Source organism: Crinia signifera, chromosome 8 (genome assembly GCF_055691185.1).
Source record: "Crinia signifera chromosome 8, ASM5569118v1, whole genome shotgun sequence".
In the NCBI taxonomy this organism is placed as follows: Eukaryota; Metazoa; Chordata; class Amphibia; order Anura; family Myobatrachidae; genus Crinia; species Crinia signifera.
The window spans coordinates 152,966,588-152,987,959 of record NC_139224.1 but is presented as its reverse complement, the minus strand read 5'-3'; the positions used below and the strand labels follow the sequence as shown (position 1 = coordinate 152,987,959).

At 44.3% G+C, this 21,372-nt stretch overlaps 1 protein-coding gene across 1 annotated transcript in view; it reads right to left on the bottom strand.

Annotated features, from left to right (window-relative positions):
• PIK3R3 (phosphoinositide-3-kinase regulatory subunit 3) overlaps positions 1-11,626 on the bottom strand; it is a 311,112-nt gene extending 299,486 nt beyond the window's left edge. Inside the window, exons 1-2 of the mRNA XM_083157435.1 lie at positions 11,462-11,626; positions 10,316-10,928 (exon numbers count right to left, since the gene is read on the bottom strand). The gene's annotated coding sequence lies outside the window, so the exon portion shown is untranslated. The remainder of the gene's footprint in view (positions 1-10,315; positions 10,929-11,461) is intronic.
• Positions 11,627-21,372: the final 9,746 nt, after the last annotated feature.

The following is a 21,372-nucleotide window of genomic DNA, read 5'->3' as shown; positions in this document are numbered from 1 at the left end:
GATCTTTAGGAATAACTTTGTGTAACCTAAAATATTAGCTAATCTTGGTAAAATTTACACATTAAATGCAACTTTATCACTTGCATCCAGAAATCTTATGACCCGATAACTCGGGGGTCCTCTTTGACCCCCACTTTAGTCTTGAGCACCAAACTCACCCTGGACCCCGTGCACCAGCCCTCCATGGTAAGAGGGGGAAACAATATAGGAAGCATACATCTGGGTCCCCCACCCCATAGTATCGGTAAGCTGCAACACACACACACACACACACACACACGCAACACTTTTGCAGAGACAGTATGGCCTTTAAGGTGCCCAGACACTAGTACAAATTATGTTCTTTTTCATCAAATTCCAATGCATCGGACCATAAAAAAAAAAAAAAAAAAAAATCAGAAGAAAAGTGTAAAAAAATAAATAAAAATTGCATGTGTTTGCCATGCATTCCAGAGCTGGAGATCACAAGTCCTGCACCTGATATTTCTTATATCCTGTAGTCCTTACTAGGATCCCATTCTATACATACTCGAGTATAAGCCTACTTTTTCAGAATATTTTTTATGCTGAAAAAGCCCCCCCCCCCCCCCCCCCCCCTCGGCTTATACTCGAGTGAGGGTCCCACTTGAGTCAATAAGTTTTCCCAGTTTTTTGTTGTAAAATTAGGTGCCTCGAGTATATACGGTAATTTGCAAATGAGCTGCACATGGGGTATAATATGCGATTCAAGGGGGATCACATGCAAGTTATCCCCTCATAGGTACATTGCATAAAAATTATATATAAATGTACTACTTTTTTTTTTTTTATCATCATTAAAAGTCTTGATTGGCATCCTAGTACACTACCTGTATGTGTGCAAGAGCTGGAATTGGGGGTCAATGGCTGACAGCTGCGCCTGTGAAGTCAGGTATAAAGAGCTTTCATCAGCTCATGCATTGATTATTGCAATAGTCTCCTTATTGGCCTTCCCTAATACAGACTCTCACCACTACAATGCCTCATGAATGCAGCTGCAAGGCTAATCTTCCTAGCCAGACATTCATCGTCTGCAAAGCTACTCTGTCAGTCACTTCATTGGTTACCTGTTTTCTACCGTATTCAATACAAAATACTTTTACTCACACACAAAGCCCTAAACCAAACTACACCAACATACATGTCTTCTCTTATCTCAAAATATCTTCCAACCTGACCTCTTCGATTCTTACAAGATCTGTGTCTCACATCCACATGCATTACTCGCTCACATTCCCAATTGCAGGACTTTGGCAAGGGGGAAAGGCCAGAAGCCTCACCTATATCCCCACTGCCTGTCGTTGATTGGCTGCAAGTCGCAGCATCAATCAACTCTAGGAAGTACCTGTGCACACCTTGATCACACGGTACAGTGCACAGGTTAGAGTGTCAAAGTCACAGGGAAACTATTGGGAGATTCAGTCATGTGATTGCCCAGTGTCATGGCGGCGCCCATGCAGTGTGGGACCGGCTTGGGATCAGTGTGGGATGCTGACTAGGCCCCAGGGAAGCCTATGCAGATCTTGCAACTAAGAACACTAGGGGACAGCGCAGTACAGAGACTTGCACCGCAGGACTCACCAGCGTGCAGGTAAGGAACGCGGACACAGATGCGAACACGCGCCACGATTTTGGATACTCGGTCAACGCTGGTAAAACTATTCAATAATGGTGGATGACCATTGATTGTAAAATTAACCATTCATGTACGATGGCCCTCACCAGTCTTCTTCTGCATATAGGTTTTAACATCTTAAATGGAAAAGAGAAAGAAGGAAACATGAAAGCACACACAGTCTAGGCCTCAACAATACTGTACAATATGTTCAAACATATTAAACTTTAAACAATGACAATATAAAAATACCCTCAGATATGAAAGAGGTTTACAGACAAGACCTGAAGGATCAGCATACACACAGACACATTTTCATTTCCTCTTACTGGACTAAAATGATCCATTTAATAGACACAAACTGATTATATTTCAGATGCGGTGTGTAAAGTGCCACAAGGCCAAGCCCTCATCCTTTCACCACCCCCTCCCTTTGGGACCATTCTGCATTATGGGTTTGACCCTTGGACAGGTGGGTCAGTCTGTGTCCTGAGAGTAATGAAGTAAACAAATTACCTGCACAGTGATGGGTTAGTAGCTGCCTGCAATCCACAACCAGAGCCATTTATTTACTGTAACTAGTCATACCTGCTGGCAGTTCTCAGAGCTGAGCCAGCACTGTGACCCCCACAGCAACGTCTACTTTACTGTACTTCAATCACTCAGACACACAAATCTCACTATTTGCTTCTTCATCATTCCTTCCTATAAAGTAGATTTTTATAATAAAACCAATGCAGCTCTCTCCTGGGTTTCCATTTGGAAGAGGATAATAAAAGAAAACAGGCAATCACCGGGGGAGGATAACTTATGGACACAGCGCTCCACTTCCCAATCACAAGTGACTGAAGTGAGGGAATTTGGCAAATTGCAACTGCCGCTTGCAATGTAATGTAAAAGAGAAGCCTTCCCTGGACTGCATTCTAGCAACAACATGTAATATAGTACATACATATACAACAAACCAGCAAATAAAATCCTGTATCATAAGAATATCCACAGGTCTGTGGAGAGAGGGAACACACTGTTGGGGTCCCACAAACAAGGACTTAAGGAAATATGGACACGTTTGCCACATTCAGTTTAGTGTTAAAGTTACCTTTATACCAGGGGTGGGGAACCTTTTTTGTGCCAAGGGCTGTTTGTATGGTGAAAAAATCCTTTGGGGGCCATATGTAAAAATGTCTCTTATAAATTGTCCTGCTGCAGCCGTCCCACGCTCCGGCGGCTGCCGCTAATTAGGACTGACAGTCTCCGGTTCCTGTTGACTAAGAGGACTCTCGCAAGAACTACCGACCTCTTGCGAGAATTCCCCTGTTCTTGACATCCGGCAAAGCCGCTGGGCGGGTGAGCGGGCTACGGGGGCCGCTTATGGCCCCCGGGCCTGAGGTTCCCCACCCCTGCTTTATACTGTATGTGGAACCTGCTCCACTTACACGCTAGTATGGCACTGTACGCTGACTTTAAATAACCTTTATACAATTAGTGAAGAATCTTATACATAGTTTTCCAACATATGTTATGTGTCCTTACTACATCATATACATTTTTTCTTTTGTTTTATTTCCCCCGAGAATACCTAACTAGTAGAACGTTAGTCCCCGTCCCCAATATCATATAAGTAGAATCATTTGGAACTACAGTACATTCCTGTTTTTGGACTGCCATATCTACTGTATATACATCAATGTTTTCGTATTTTTTTTTCCATTACGTTTTATTAGAGTGAGCGCTATATGGACTGTGTTCTCCCCTTTTTGGTTTCACATCCAGGAGTATAGCTGTTGTTAAGGATATCCTCAGATTCAGTTGCAAGCTCAAAAAAAACAAAAAAAAGATATAGTGCGCATACACTAGATGAAATGCATGAAAATGTTGTTATTGTGCATATCGTATAAAATATCATCAAATGTGTTTGCAGCTTAAAAGGAGGAACACAGGAAAAACACTAACAGTATGGGAGGTCAGTTCATTAACACAAACATAAAAAAAAAAAAAAAATCATGGCACTAGTCAAATTGTCTTTGATCTAGGAGTTCACCCATAAGCAAGACATACAGTACCGCCACAACCATAAGTACAGAAAGAACCCAAAAAAACTCAATGGGGTAAATTGGGAGTTATATGGGAGTTATATGGGGTAAGATGGGAGTTATATTAAAATGGGATGTTGCCCATAGTAACCGATCAGATTCCACTTCTTATTTAGCACTTTCTAGAAAATAGACAGAAATATTATTGGTTGCTATGGGAAACATCCCTTCTGAAATTGAACTCCCACCGTAGTAAATTTACCCCAATGAGTTCAACAGTCAGGGTCCAGCTGCATGAGCACATAACTGAATACAAAGAGCGAGGAGCACTGATAATTACTGAGCCGTGGTGCTGTCCAGCTGCCATAAATGCTCATCTGTATCTGATGAAACACTAAGCATCGATACGGAGAAAAGACAAAGGTTCCAGGTGATAAAGAATCAGCTGTTTCTTAATGACACGGACAATCTCCCGCATCAGAGAAATGACTGCCAAACAAACCTATTATCTGTTGTGACAATATGAACAGAGATTATAGCAGAACCCCAACAGGATAACCGAATTTGCGGACAGTTATCAGACGATAATAAAAGTCAGCATGTGACGGTGCAGTTTTACTTACATGCAGAATATGAGGGTACATCCACAGAGAAGAGTGTAAATACAATTGTACTATGCAGATGTCTATCCATACAGATTGAGTGCAGCTTACAGGAGCCGTGGGTCAATAACTGCTGTAGGGCACCTGCTGCATGGTTAGGAAGTTGGCTAAAGCCAGATGCATTTTGGAAATAACATGAACTGGATTACACCTTGATTTCCACTAACTGCAACACTGCAACAATTACACGCTCGCTCTGCCATGCAATGGCTACATTAAGTTTCACTTGTAAAGGAATGGTTCATTAAGATGTACTATAGACAGGAGGATACACAGATAAACATTACAGGTAACATCCATGAATGCAGTGGAACGTATACAAACGCAGTCTAGCATACTGTACCTAGTAATGACCGCTATATAATGTAATATCTGTATTATGTAAATGACCAGTCCTAGCAAGACTTAACATCTTATACCAGCAGTAGCCAATTATCCCAGGAATGCTTGGTATACAGTGGGTGGTATTCAATGCCCTCGGCGAGCGGCGCTGAGGGGTGGTTTGCATGGCGAGGATGGCTTTTCTTAGAGAGGAAAAGTCATCCTCTGCATCCAGCTCCCTTGCAGGCTGCTCGTCGTATTTAACATTCCGCGACGACAAGGATCGCCGCAAATGCAGCAAGCCCACTGCATATAGTGGCAAACCTGGTCATTTGGCAGCCGCATTCACCGATTCCACCTCACTGAAAAGACCCAGTAAGGTGGAAACAGAGGGCAGTATTCAATGTCAAAGTTCTCCGTGCATGGAGAGCGTTTTATTTCGCTCTCCATGCACTCTCCGTGTTCCGGAGGGCTCTCTGCCAATCCTGCTCCCTCTATTCAATGTGGCTGATGCTCTCCGCCACTCGCGGAGAGTCTTAACCCCTGCAGGGAGCAGGGAGCTTTCAGGGAGCCGGAAGCAGCCAGAGAGATTAAAGTCTCCCTGGCTGCTCCAGAGGAATGTGGAGAGGAGGGGGGCTCTCCGGGACCCAGGCAGCCCCCCCCTATAGCCAGCGGGGGACCCAGTATTCACTGCACCCGTTCGTGCATACTAACGTTCGGGTGCAGTGAATATATGAATATGTAATGAGCGGCTCGAGCGCTCCGGCCCCCTGCTGGCTGCACTGTGTAAAAAAAAAAAAAAAAAAAAAAAAAAATTTAAAAAATTATTTTTTTTTAAATTAAAATATATATTCATGTGCTATAAGCACATGAATAAAAATAACATGCCCCTTCACAGAAAAAAAAACTGATTTTTTGACACCAAAATTTCTTAAAAAAACTTTTAGTTTAAAAGTTCACATTCCAGCTCCCCATCAAAAGATGGAGAATTGCTACACGGAGAGACACGGAGAAAATCACTTAGAAAGACGGAGAACATTTCACATTGAATAGGGTTGCTCGCTTTTGGAGAGCAAAAAGGTCCGTCCAAGGCGAACAAAGCACAAGTTCTCCACAAAACACGGAGAACTTTTCTCATTGAATACTGCCCAGAGAGTGAACGGGGTCAGTTGAATACTGAGCCACAAGCTATGACGGCCTGGGGTTTGGGGGCCGTAGGGACTGCTGGTGGCATGGGAGAGAGTGGCGGAGTAGCGTAGCGCTAATGTTTAGTGGCAGAATTGTTTAAAACACTGGGAAGCCCTCTGATTGGGAGAGAGCGTAAAAACAAACAACAAAAAAAAACAGGGAAGTAGTTCAGGATGACGTACAGATGGAGCATGTTTCATCTTTGGCCGGCACTCGCCAGACCCCTTGCGCTGGCGAGCGTCGGCGAGAGAGCCTGGGATGCGCGGGCGTCTAAAACGCAGGCGCGTCCCAATCTCTTGACGGTGACGATGCGTGTCCCTGCCTGTCTCCGCTTCAGGGAGACGGGCAGGGTTAGGGGGGACGGTGAGGGGCACCGGGGGAGGCGGCGGGGACCCGGGACAAGGTCTGTTGCCATGGGGCGCGCGAGCCGGCCGAAACGATAGAAACGCCAGCCCTGCAAAGTTAATGCCGGCTCCATCTGTAGGTCGCGATCACCATCGCTCATTCTGTATACACAGAGTGATTTGCAGTCACTTGCTAAGCAATTTTACTAGATTTTGACTGCATGCACTGACTTAACTAGCGGGCAATAGCAATGTGCTGGACCGCTCATCGCTTAGAAAAGAACACAAAATCACTCCTTGTGTATGCCCCTTTATGCCAATTGAATTGGTCTCTTACTGAACACCAAGCGTGTATGCACAGCAATGAGGAAAATCGCTGGGCTGAAAATCACTCAGTGTTTAGTTAAATCGCTCAGTGCATACGCCCGTCCAAGCGATTTTCCCAGGATGGCTTTTCATAGTAGGATGATATGGAAAGCCGTCCACCCCCATAGTAGGATGATATGGAAAGCAGTCCACCCCACCGCTCATCTGCTGTTAATACCAGCAGATGAGCAGCGACAATTGGTTTGGCGATGATGTGGGAGTGCGCATTAGCGCTGATCACCAGGCCATACACACTGAAAGCAGCTCAAAGGGTAAAATAAAGTGAGCTGCTTTCAGCTCAAAATCGCCCAGTGTGTATGTGAACCCTTTGAGTGCCAACATCCGTGAGAGATGCGCAAAATAGGAGCTAAAACTGCCAGCGTCACTCACATTTGTTCTATAAATGTTAAAAAAAAGTAAAAAAAAATAAAAGATTTTATTTCCTAGATAAGGTAAATATTACAGATCATTCTATATGTGTCTAGTGGCCGTGAGTCTCCGAAACACTACCATCTGCTGGCAGAGAGTGAAACTACATCTCTTTCTCACACATGCACAAACACAGAAGGTAGCAGACTAGCTTACAAAGCTTTTGCTTCGAGCGAGCTTACTAGTGATGCATAAAAATGTTTGCTTGGCAATTTTCACACCAATTTTTGCCAAATTCGCTTGGCGCTCAAAGGATTAAGTTATACACAAATATTATGAAGCTCTTTACAGAAAATATTTCAATGATTCGTATCAGTCCCCACTTTAATGGAGAGAACAATCTATAGGACAAATGTATTAAGCCTTAACAAGGGATAAAATGGAGTGAAAAATGGAGTGAATAGTACAAGCCAATCAGCCCCATGTCACTTGTCAAACAGCCTGAACATGGCAGTTAGGAGCTGATTGGCTGGTACTTTATACATTTTTCCCTATATTCCCTATGTCACTGTCACACATGCACACGCTAGGATTTTAGGTTTATTTATTTATTTTCTTGTCAATTGCCAAGAAAGCTCATGTAAAATACTTGGAAGTAAATACAAGCTCCACACAGATAAGTCTGAAGTCATGACTTTAGTGGTAAGACAGCAATACTAACCACTATATCACCTGGGCTGCTCCGGTAATAAGAATATTGCTTTGAAGAAGAAAAAATAAAAAGGCCAATTCCGTCTGCTTGGTATCTCATAATGCTGTTCATACCTGTCCCCACTGTGTTACAGTACTGTCTTAGGGGGCCATTTAGCAAACTGGGCACCAAAGTAGCACTGCAATATGCAATCATATTGGGTGTATTCATTACCACGGCAAGTGGGGTTTGTACGGCGAGGATGACTTATTTTCGTCAAGGAAAAGCCATCCTCCTCACTGTCCAACCCCCATGCCGTATTCAAAATTTGCCCAGAATCCGCTCCAATCCCGCCGCATTTTGTGGCAAGCCCCGCCGTTTTAATGGGCACACTTGCCATTTCCACCGCGTTGAAAAGAACCAGCGAGGTGGAAACGGTGAGTGAAGGGGAGGCAGCTGAATACTCTGACGGCGAGCTATCGGCACTGAGCAGGGGTGCCATAAGGAACCCGATCCTGCGATGCACTGAGTAGGGTGGCAAGGCCTCTGTGTATGTGCATTCACACGGACACCATGCACTGCAGGGGCAAATATCCGCAATGCTTCTCCGATTGGTAAATTGGGCAGCATCGCATCCACCATAGAAACCAATGGGGGATGCGGCTACATGCAACAATGGAGGAGGGTTTACAGCTGGTATCCACTGCAATCCTCCTTCTTACATTGCAGGGATACATAATATTTGTGGCATGTGGATGTGTTCAGGGACAAATCCTCAAACCCTTTATCCTTTTAACGAATCCCATATATTTCTTGGCTCCTTGTTTATGGCATTTACAGTACAACCTTTACCAACAGTAAAAATTGGAAACCCTTTATCCCTATACATCAGGCATTCCCAACCACGGTCCTCAAGGCACACCAACAGTGCAGGTTTTAGTGATGTCCAGGCTTCAGCACAGGTGGTTTAATCAGAATCACTCAGATACTAATTAAGTCCCCTGTGCTGAAGCCTGGATATCACTAAAACCTGCACTGTTGGTGTGCCTTGAGGACCGTGGTTGGGAAAGCCTGCTATAGATTGTAAGCTTGCAAGCAGGGCCCTCCTACCTCTATGTCGGTTTGTTTCTACCCAGTTTGTTTAATCACTGTTTCCAATTGTAAAGTGCAACGGAATCTGCTGCGCTATATAAGAAACTGTAAATAAATAATAACCTTCAATCCTTAATATTTGGCAGAATCCCCTCTGCTTTCAGTCTGTCGATGTTTATAGAAGTTTCTATCATATAGTTTCTGTTTTCTCACCCCTAAGATAAATATATTTACTGTGCAGAATGACAAATGATCATGCAGTTGCACTCCTTCGGGTTTAGTATATATAGAGGAAAAGTTATTTGAGAAAACCCACCTACAATTGGTAAAATGTTGCAGAAAATGATCCCTGTAGATCAGGCATGTCCAAACTGTGGCCCTCCAGCTGTTGTGAAACTACACATCCCAGCATGCCTTGCTACAGTTTTGCTATTAGGGTATGCTAAAACCATGGCAAGGCATGCTGGGATGTGTAATTTCACAACAGCTGGAGGGCCACAGTTTGGACATGCCTGCTGTAGAGAGATGATTATTGCTCTAAATAGGCCATTAAAGGAAGCCCATCGGATCTCATAAATAACATATCATACAATTGTTTTAAACTGCACGATCTGTTGGGACTGACATCACAAATGGGTGGGAGTGTTTGCATGCGCCCGCCCGCTCCTGGGCAGTGTACGGACGGTTGGTGGATTGCCTGTACACACAGCAAGATGCGCCGATAGATCTGTAGCTATATTGGGCAACCACGCCGTTCACAGATATATTGATGGTACACAGTGCATCGATCTATAGGCCATTCAATCGATATATCGGCCAGTGTGTATGCACCGTCACTTATCGTCTGGAACACACAATGTTGCACTGCAAGGGAAGCAAATACATTTCTATTGTTTCACTGCACAGTACAGACTGGCTGCTTTTGCATGTAGCCCTCAGATGTTAGATGGTTTACACTGCAATTCAGGTTTAAGTTTGAACACACTCCACCCACATCTAAATCTCTGCACGTTACATCTGCCCCACAGTGCAGCATGACTTTGTCCAGTTGCTTGCAAACCAGGCCCTATGTACTTAAAATATGTATTGCACAATTAGGTTAAAATAGCAAAACACAGCAAAATTCGTGGGACACCGTATGGGGATTCTAGTTGCAATTTGAGGGTTGGTTATGGGGACCAATCTGTATCATTACAGTATATTAATAAGTGCAAACAAAATGGCATCTGGGCCTCTTATCACAGGTTTGACAGAACATCCCTTTAATCTAGGACACTTATGACTTACACAGGTTCTGTGGCTGGTTCATTTCAAACCTGCATGTCACCTGATTTTGATCAACAGAACCTGCGTAAATCATAGGGGTCCTGAATTAAAGGGATATAATGGAAAACCTACTTTCATACATACAATCTAATGCTAGATTTCACTTTTGCTTAACTCAGTTTCTATAGTTCTAAACAAACACTGTATATAAGCCAATAAGGTCAATTAGCCTTGTATCCATTGCCGAGAACACACCAATACACGACATTTTTGCTTTTAGGCGATTGGACACATACCAGCCTGTCAGTAGGCCAGGCCTTGCGCATAATTACAAACAGTGTGTAACTTACCCCCCCAGGTTTGCAGTCACTGGGGTAGGAGGAACTGTCCTTGCTTCACGTTTTGAGATCAGTTGCACAAACTGAAGAGACACAACGTACTCCACACAAGTTCCAGGACAATCACCTGTTTGGTCCGGTCAGACACACCATAAAGTCATCCTTTAGATTGTAACTCATGTTCTGTTTAAGAAATGTTTTGCCCACACCATGTAATAAGGCAATGTCCTCCTGACTGTCCTTTCTATACTCATATGAGTGCTACTGGGAACCATTCACAGAAATCAGATCTCAATAGAAAACAGAAGAGGTTTTACCCCTTCACTTAGTAGCTGGAACAAATCCTCAAGTGTCAAATGAAGGTGGAGTTGGTGGAAGCTGCCATGTTTGGGGAACATAAAACTCCAGCATACAGTTCCAAACCAGCCATTCTTCTATCTGGAGAGCAGACACATACTGTAGCTGCCTTTTATTTAGACTTGGATCCCACTATATACAGCACAACGGTCACAAAAGTAGAGTATAGGTAGTGTCTTGTTGGGGCGTGGAACGGGTTTCTATATGTGTGCTCCATCCAGTTAAGCGTTACGTTTTCCTTGGTTGTGGCTTCCTCAGTTTCAGATTCCTTTTAAAATAATAAATTGTGAGTGAACATTTAAAAACCCAAAAACACACAAGTGTACTTACAGACATGACAGCAGGACTGGTAATAATTTATATACAGACGTGAGCACACAGCACTGCCAAACATATCAACAGGTCCCTGCAATACTGTACATTACTGCACGACCATAAAACCAGCAAAGAGATTCCAAGGGGAGTCATGAGTTAACATTGACTGTGAACATTATTGGCAATGTCTGAGAAGTATTTGTAAATTCTATGGCTATATTATTATTATTTTGGACGATAAAGCACTACCTGTTCAGCATTATAAACTCATTTCTATCAGAACTATATTAAGCAAAGAGCCAGCAGGTCATCCGTGAATCTCACTGTCTCTGGCAAGTTACTGCGCATTACGTCCATGGAGAGCACCTGTGCAACATTGGTCACTACCCAGCTAACAAAACGCAGACATCAAGTACACAACTGTCTGACACAATAGGCTGTTTATCCCCAGGAACTTATTACTGATGCATACAAGTTATAACTTACCACTACACGCAGTCAGCCAATGACAAGCAAAGGGGCCATGGACATGGGTCACCGGACGAAGCCGCAGTGTGCATTATTTGGTGATTGCCGAAATACAGAGGGCAAAAATAAAATCAAAACACAGGAGCCTCAGCAAAGAGTGCAGCTTTTACCCAGCCCAAATCTCCTGCACTGCTGTGTGATATTAGGAGAATGATGTCACAGCTGCAGACACACCTCCTATGCCAGTGATATATTGCTCAGACACTATGCTGCAGGACGACTCGGGGAGAGAATGTTAAACAAGGGGCAGACAGATGATTTGAACTGGGATGACTCCACAGAGGGATGATAACACAGAGGAGCAATGCTGCATTATTAGGGTGCACCAGGATTACACATGATGGAAATCAATGGACCAGACAAAAACATGACTTTTAGGGAAGACACCACACCCTCCAAAACAATACTATGCAGCTTTAGACTTTCATGCCTGCAGCACCTGTAATCCTTATTTACGCTAATGAAGAATTCTAATATCTGTATCTTGCAATTACAGCCCCCAAACAGCAGGAGTGCAGGATGAATCCTGTCTGTATGCCATGACTGGTCGTGTAGTCTACACTAGTATTGCTGCAGACAATCTTCCCCGTCTGTACCGTGTGCTGTGATATTAGCATGTAGCGCCCATAACATGAAAGCTCTGAGTCTCTTCAGCTCTCCATGTTTCCGAGAGAAGTTTGGGCGGTTCTGTTCAACTCCACGGGACAGAATTATACAGTGATTTACCTAAAAAAACTATTATTTATTCAATAAACAGGCGTTCTCTATCCACTGACAGATGACCGAACGCACTGGAGGACACATACAAAAGGCACAATACCCACACTGCACGGGACGGCACCACAGGGGCTCCTGCGCCCCTCTTTTTACAATGTCACTCATTGTAGTATTATTATAGAGTAGGCTGCCTCGACAGAGGGTGGATGTAGTGGGAATGGAGATGTACCAAGCACAGTACACAGCAGACGCACTTTTCTTTGAAAATGGGGTAAAGGGATTGGAGAGCTTGCATTTGTGTGGGTGTTCCCTGATGTTTAGAGGCAGAGATTGGGGGTCATCCTATACATTGATAGCACACATTCAGGGGTGGTTCTGCTATTAGGGCACTGGGACCAGGGGGGAGGGCACCACGAGTCTGCTTCTAACAAAAATATAGATGTATATAAGGGGGGATTGGTACTAAATCCCGGCGGTTGGAATCCCGGCGTTCAAAATCCTGACGCCTGAATCCCTACCGCCGAAATCCCAACAAGGAGGGACGTGGATCACCCACCCTTGCGGGCTCGCTAATTTATTCTCCCTCTATGGGTGTCGTGGACACCCATAGAGGGAGAAAGTGTCGGGATTTCGGAGGTCAGGATTTTGACCGCCGGGATTCCGACAGCCGGGATTGTAACTGCATCCCATATAAGGAATACATCCTTGCTGTACTTAATGCAGGTGACAGAGGTGGATTATCTAAGATGCTAGCTCCACACTTTCACTTGAGGAGCTGGAAAGTGGGCATTGGTGGCAGTGTTGGGCATGGGGGGTCAGTATGCTAAAGTTTTGCTTAGGGTGCAAAGAAGCCTTAAGCTGGCCATACAATAGGGTGACTTCTCAGAGGGGAGAAGTTGCCCGAGTTTCCACTTGAGCCACCCGGGAACCTTCTGGGCAGCAGTACAGCATACAATACAATATATGCAGGCCTTTTTCTATAAGTGCAGGGGGGAGGATCCAGGGGTACTGGAGTCCCAGGCCCGGCTAGAATTGGGGCCAGGATGGCAGCATTGTGGTTAGTACCTCGATACCAGAGACGAGGTACTAACCAGCCTCTAACTATAGTAGTGGTATGCCCGGAAATTTTCGTGGACAGCCCGCTGTGGCAGCGCGGCTGAGCCCGGAAAATTTCCGGGCATGCCACCCAAGGGGTTAATTGCATATCAGGGGATCTTTGTTCTTTTTCTCCCGGGTGACTATTTACAAATTGATCCTAAATGGACTTGATAAAAAACAAATATAGGCCTTTATTCAGATCTGATCGCAGTACAAATTTGTTTGGAAATTGGGCAAAACCATGTGCACTGCAGGTGAGGCAGATGTAACATGTGCAGAGAGAGTTAGATTTGTGTGAGTTATTTTGTTTCTGTGCAGGGTAAATACTGGCTGCATTATTTTTAAACTGCAATTTAGATTTCAGTTTCAACACACCCGACCCAAATTTAACTCTCTCTGCACATTACATCTGCCCCACCTGCAGTGCAGCATGGTTTTGCCCATTTTCCAAACAAATTTGTACTGCAATCAGACTCTGAATAAGGGCCATAGTGCAATAATGTACTTAAAAGGGAGAAGTACTGTATTTATTGAATGCACTCACATGGTTAAAAACATATTCTCACATATAACTCATTCAGGGTATCGGATTCCAGCAGCCAACAGTCAGAGTGTAACAATCCTTACTCCCCGAAAGGCAGGTAGTTCCGTTCAGTGGTGATGGATTTGTCCCCCAAGGCAGGTGGGGATCGTTTCGCTTGAGCGCACTTTCGGGCACAAACTGCTCTTCTTCAGAAGCGTATGGATGCCACTTACGCTGTAACACCCCCGCCTTTGCCCTATGGGGGCCCTTTGGTCAGTCCTGGGCCCCATGATTTGTGATGGCAGCCCTAAATACGTGTATTGTATGCGATCCCGTGTGATCCTAAGGCTCCGATGCGATGAGCAAAGCCAGATTAAGGTCTAAATGGGCCTGGAGCTGAAAATTATCAATGGCCTATTATGCACAATAATAGGGGTTGCGGCCAGCACCTAATAATGTGGGGGGCGTGACCAGTGTTCTGTTTGGGTGGTCTGCTCATGGGTGTGTCTGTATTTGTGTAAATACTTTAAACTAATTATATATGCCTGGAAAAGGCAGGGGGATGGCATAAGAAAAATGCAGGGAGATATATTGGCGGGTGCCCTCCAAAGGTGCACATGCAGGATACCGATGTTCTAAGATACTTGCAGGGCGAGGCAGCATTCCAGTCATAAAAAAAATACTGAAAGCCGAAACTTGGTAGACAACATTTCAGCACCTTTTATGTGGCTACCTAAATTTACCACACCATATACCACTTATACAAATCATGCAACACAATAGTAACCCCCTTATACTGTACTTGCCTCTTACACATTGTGCCACATGGAATTAGCCAAAATTCACACTGACTGAGCTAAAATTCACACTATGGCACACAGATTGAGTCAAAATTCACGTTATGCCACACAGATTAAGGCAAAATACACATTTTGCCACATGGATTGAGACAAAAATTGGTTTACCCGCAATATCTCTAGAACCAATGAACCCATATGGACCAGGTATCAGATTGAAGGCCCAGCGATTTGGGTTCGACTGAGATCAACCTCAAGCTTCTGTGATGCCGGAGGGGGAACTGGCAGCCGTTGGAACTGGGTGGAGGTCGGAATTAGCGGGTCCCATGTTATCCTATGGGGAAAACGTTCCAGGTTTGCCTGTCGGTATCTCTGGTTCCCGGGGGGCTACCGACACGGGGCTGGGCTCGTTGGAAAGCTCTGTCCCTCAGCTACAGTATGTGGAGAATGGGCCTGGAGCTGTAGCTCCATCAGCCCCATTGTTAATCCGGCCCTGGCGATGAGCACATGACCGTGCACTGCATTGCACTTGAAGTTAAATACATGCGATTTGGATGCTTTTTAAGGGACATATCGCTACAATCGCACAAAAAGTAACCAAATCGCATGTACATCGCCCTAGTGTATTGGCCCCTTCACACCGGCCCTGTACACATTATGCAGCTCCTTGATGCACTGTGGTGAAGCAGTGTATTTTCTGTCTCACTCTGAGCAATAACAGGCTTTGCAGAACTATATTTACCTCCTGTAAAATAACAGTCACCCATACTCTCATGATTAATCATACTTGCCTATTTTTGTTTTTTCCTCTATGGGAGAAGCCCAGAGAGGAGACCAGATACTACACTTTAGGGGGGTGGGGATGAGGCTGATGTCACCAAGCCCTGCCCCCACGAAAGTCACTACAATTTGCGGAGCCGCAGATTGGGGGAGGGGCCAAATTAATTTGAACTTACGCTATTTGCATTATATTAGCTCTTTCCCCTCGCTGCGGACTCCTGAGATCCGGTATTTATTTCAGTGGGGAAGGGGGTGCGGGGGCTGTGGGAGAATTGCCCACCGGGAGGGTAAGCAAGTATGTGATTAGTATAAGCAGATCAATAAAAAGTAAAAGATGAAAGGGTTAGTGCAAAAGTCGGACATTGATTTGAAGTTTACAGCTTTCTACATTACACCAGTGAAGGTTTGTCTGCTCCCTTGCACCTAGAAGCCAAATTCTAGTTTGTTGTGTTAACATTTAACAGTAGAGGATATAGACACTAGGGGTACAATCAAAGCCGTGCACATTACACATAACCTATACAATGTCTATGGAAGAATACAGAAATCCTTCAAACCAGCAAGTATGTCCTATCAATTTATATTCCTGTGACAACTGTAAAAGTCTGGTCTCTATGGGCAGGAAATGGGAGCCAAGATGTTCCTGCAGGTCACATTGTTCCTATAAGTCTTTAACTCTTTAAAGAGACTGGATTGGATGACACAATACATTTAAAACAAGGGAACTCGCTTAAATACATTTTAACACATACAGAATAGACTTTTGGATTTCAAAATAAACATTTCAATGTATGTGTGAACAGACTATGCCGCACTGTGTTTCCCCTGAAATCCGGTCGACAGTGATCGGATCCTGTTCTACAGGATCTGGCCACAACAATGTGTGTGTGTGTGTGTGTGTGACCCCCACACAGCCTCCTTGTGACTTTCTGCAATGGTGAATTGTGTGTGCTATAAGAAAAGCTGTACAGAGTTTCAAAGTTTTTAATACTTGCACCTAACGGCTACCTGGGGAAACACTTATACCCCTTTCACGACACAAATGCCGGGTCGCACGTGGGTTGTGAAAATGGGTCCGTCCCGTGTGCGACCTGGCATTTGCAAGGTGAAGCTCCCCTGTGCCACCCGGCAATAAGCCCGGTCGCTGACATCACATGGGGTGGTGCGGAGGTGCATCATCAGCTGCCGGGGAGGAGGCAGCACTTGGAGCTGATGCTGGCTCCTCCCTATATTGTAAATGGGAACCTTTCTTTTAACCGGAGTCAGAATGCCAGGTTGCTGGACCCGGGTTGTTCCTCTTGGCGCTTTGAAACCGCACAGTGATCTGGGCTATTTGTAAGGTGTGAAAGGCAGGGGCGAATTTAGGGGTCAGGCCGCCCCTAGGCACAGCATTTTTGCCCCCCCCCCCCTATATTAATGTAATCATATATGTATATACATTGTTATTTATATATTTCATTAAAATTTAACTGTAGCCCGGAGGACCCGGAGGGAGGGAGGCACTTAGTAGTACAGTGATTAGCACAGTGTCTCCGTCAGTCTCTCTCCGGCTCACACACTGTGACTGACTGAGCGCTCAGCTCAGCTGCTGGATACACAGCAGCCAATAGACTGTGCGTCTGTAGAGTAGCCAATGGGCGGGAGCCGGCAGCAGTGAGCCTGAGCTATTTCCGGACGCACAGGGGGACCATCGGACCCAGCCACTAAGCGGTGATGTAATGTGCATGGCAGAGTGGGTGGGCAGTGGTGAGTGACGAGCGGTGCTGCCACCAACATATGATAATTCATGTCTGCGGCGGCGGCGCTCGTCACTCGCCGCTGCCCACCCGCTCTGCCATGCTGCTATTTAACAGAATGTCAGCCTGCCTGCCGCCCTTAATTGGTGCCGCCCTGAGGCCGGTGCCTCATGGGCCTAGGCACAAATCCGGCCCTGGTGAAAGGGGTATAAGGTGAGTGGTCACCTATAGTTGGATGATGCTGAAATAAAACCCTTCATTAAATACTTTACCAAAGTAATAACTTCCAGAAGCTCTGAGGCCCGGGGAGGTACTACTGAATTATTCAATCTCATACAGGACATCTGATCCTTTATTGGAGTTTTAATTAAAAATGACTCCATGTCTATAATTATAGGGCCTCTCTGTAGGGATTCCTGACTCTCTTGAATATAAAGCTAAATTATGGTTCACTGTAATTTACCTGCCGTGATGCCATCAGGGACAACACAGATTCTGCATTTGTAAAAATAGTTATTGAATGTAACTATAAGAAACACTAACCTGAGGATTGGAGCTATGCATGATGGGGCTGTCCTGTAAGAGTACATAGACACTGGCATTCAACTAATACACCTGGGTCCTGCTCCCCCCCTCCCTCCTTGCAGGGAGCCGGTCAGTGGGGGGAGAGATGACAGGCCGCCGCCAAAGCACAGCCTCTCTCCCCAGCTCAATGCCATGTCATTGCTCTCCCCTCTGTGTGTGTGTAAGGAGGCACCTGCCGGCCACCCCGCACAAATGATAGTTTTTTTCTCTCAAGGGGGCGTGGTCATGTCCCCTCCCAAAGGCCACGCCTCCTTTATTTTACCAGGGACCGACTGACCTGTCTGCACCCCTGATTGTTAGTGTGTCTATTATAGGTATTCTCAACCTAAGAACCAGTCATCCCATTATTTGTTGCTGAAAACTGTGGTCTGTGCACCTAACTGGCAGTTTGTATGCCCTAATCGGGAGATTAGACTGGTTTAGTCACTGTACTCATCAACAGAAATAATTAATGGGTTCCTGGAAACATTTGTATTGCTCTGTCGGTTGCTCATTAATTACTGCACCACATAAAACAATTGATCATGGTGCACATAATGTAAGGGCACACTAACCTCTGCACTGTCATGGATATCCTTTCCCCTCCTGGCCATGAGATGTGACAGTGGATACTAATAGACCACAGCAATTCAATACTGCGGGAACAACTGTTAAGTAGCCATCTAGAGATGGGCAAAACGGGTCACTAAGATGAGCTGGGATCCAACGGTACACTCCGTGAAAAGATCTAGATCTTAGACGAACCCACGGCTCGCTTTGAAAAAAAGGGCTAATTTGACTGAGTAAAACACTGATCGATGGCTGGGTGCAGAATCGCCATTGATGACAACCATCCATGGCGTCTGCACCGATGGCCATCCCTAGCAGCAGCAGCCTTGTTGTTCTTTCTTTTACTTGCAGTCGCAGCACTGTACTCAGTTTCCAGAGTTAGTGGTTGGGATTGGCGGCTCACTCGCTCTTACATGGGATCCGTTCAAAAGATCCGCTTCATTTGCAAACCGCCCATCTCTAATCTACGTGATACCTACCACTGATGATGAAGCAAAATGTTCCATTATGATAATAATATTTTTTTTTATATAGCATTCTTTCTCCAATAAGACTCAAGGTGCTTAACAGAGAGAATGAATGTAACACAGTACAGGAAAAATAAAGTACAGAAAAGCTTTTAATAATCTACAGAGAGCATACTTGAGGGGATTACAGAAATGCTTGAGTAAAGAGGAAAGTCTTGACTAGATTGGGGGAGGAGTCTCAAACTGTGAGGGGAAGTGAGTTCCATAGAGTAGAAGCCACATGGCTAAAAGCGCGAATCACGGGAGATTGTACTTACTGCAAAAAGTCCTTCATCTACATCTACAGATCAAAGTAATCGGATGGGACAATATGGAATCAGAAGCTGCTTCAGGTACCTTGAACCTTGATCATGTAGGGCTTTAAAAATGTAGTAAATTTATCTTGAAGATAATTTCCCATTTTATAGGAAGCCAGTGAAGGGAGTAGAGAATGGGAGTTATGTGGCAAGAACAGGGCTGTTTGGTTAAATGCCAGGCATTTATTTTGCTGGGAGACCAAGGTAGAGGACATTGCCAGAACCAACCCGGTGGGGATAGTATGCATGTGTGAACTGAGTCCAAGCAATCCCACAGCCAGAGGGGACGTAAGTTGCGAGGGATTGACTTTGTTTATTTCTAATAAACTCATATGGTGGTAAACTTTGCAGCTGAGCCTCTCCAGAGGTATTCAATTAGCAGGGAAAACCCCACAATTGAGTCCCAGCAGTCAGTCATGAAATTGCAAGGTAAAGGCTGTGTAAAAATCCACAAAATCTGGGCAGGTGCAGGAAAAACCCCATTGATTCTGCAGTCTATATGGAATCAGTGGGTTTTCAAACTTGAGTCCCTGTATTTTGGCGCAGGAAAAAAGTCTGGTTAATTGAATAGCCTTTACCTACTCCACAGGGATTTTTGATGAATTAATCGCAGGGTAAACCCCCAGGTTAACTGAATCCCCCATATACATCCCTAACATGGTCACAAAAGCTTACTATGTACCAGAGCAAAGAAGAAATACTTAATCAACAACATGGGGACATACTGTACGCAAACAGCCAAATCACTAAAATTCCGCTAGCGAACATCATTGACCATGTCTGCCTGCATACAAAATGTTCCCATTATGCTTGCATTTTTACATGTCCTTAATGGGGATTTCAATTAGCCATGGTAAATTACGATGGCTAATTGGTCTCTGGGGGGTACTTCAATTGTCCCTGGTTGCTGCCATTATCGGGGATTTGGTTTCACCTGCCTGAAGGCAGTCAAAACGAAATTCCTGATAACTGACATTTTTTTGTGTCTTCGATCACTACAATACATGGATACTGTTTGTTGTTGCACAATTTTCTTTTTTTTTTTTTTTTTTTGCAGGAATAATGGTTATTAAATTACCCAGAAAATAAATTGCAATATAAAAAAAATTGAGATATACAGTATTCCTACATTTAATTTGTGAAAAAAATACTGTGCCTAATTGAATTCCCAATTTAGTGGTACAGGTTGAGTATCCCTTATCCAAAATGCTTGGGACCACAAACAATTTGGATAAGGGATTATTACGGATTTCGGAATATTTTTTTTACAAACTCACCTTGGCCCCTGGCAGTTCTCCGACATCCACGGTACCATCTTCAGCGGCATCCCCAGTCCCAAGGATGCATTGCACATGTGCTGGTGATATCACCGGCGCACCCATGCAATGCATACTTGGGACTGGGGATGCTGCTGAAGACTAATCCAATAGCCGCCATCAACACTAGGGAACAAGGTGAGTATTTTCAGAATATTTGGGTTCTGGGATATCCGGTTAAGGGATACCCAACCTGTATCTAATCAGCAATGGTATTTTCCCACTACCAATGGATTGCCAGGGCTATCCTAGTATTCCCTGTTCTGGCAATGAGAGTCAGGGAATCGGAAAAATTCAGCATTTTTGAGAATCAATATTTGCCTATTCCAACCTGAAAATAATTGGATTTTTGTGTGTGTGTGTGTGTGTGTGTGTGCGCGCGCGCGCGAGAGGGGGGGATATCCCTGTAATATAATTATTCAATACAATTACAGGTTGAGTATCCCGTATCCAAAATGCTCGGGACCAGGAGAATTTTGGATAACGGATTATTCCGTATTTCGGAATATTTTAATATTTCAATGATGTATTTTGAAGTATCTTGCATTTATGCTGTATAAACACATAATATACACACAAATATATTTTATTACCACATAAAATACACACAAATATATTTTATTTGTTCAAAAAACAAGGTTTCAAAACGTGAAACAAAATGTGTGTACTATCTCAGCACTGAATTTGAATGCCAAGCAATCATTTTCTTGTACATATATAGTGCCAGTTACATATCATGTCCCCAGTGATGCTGTTACAAATGTCCCCAGTGAGTTTTTAGCAAAAAAAAAATTTTTTTTCACTTTCTGGAATGTCCGTATTTCGGAATAATTCGGATAACGGATATTCGGATACGGGATACTCGACCTGTATTACAGTTGGGAGGGCAGTAGAATTTTTATATCGTTGAGATATAATTCTTACATTTTGGTGGTTGTGGAATAT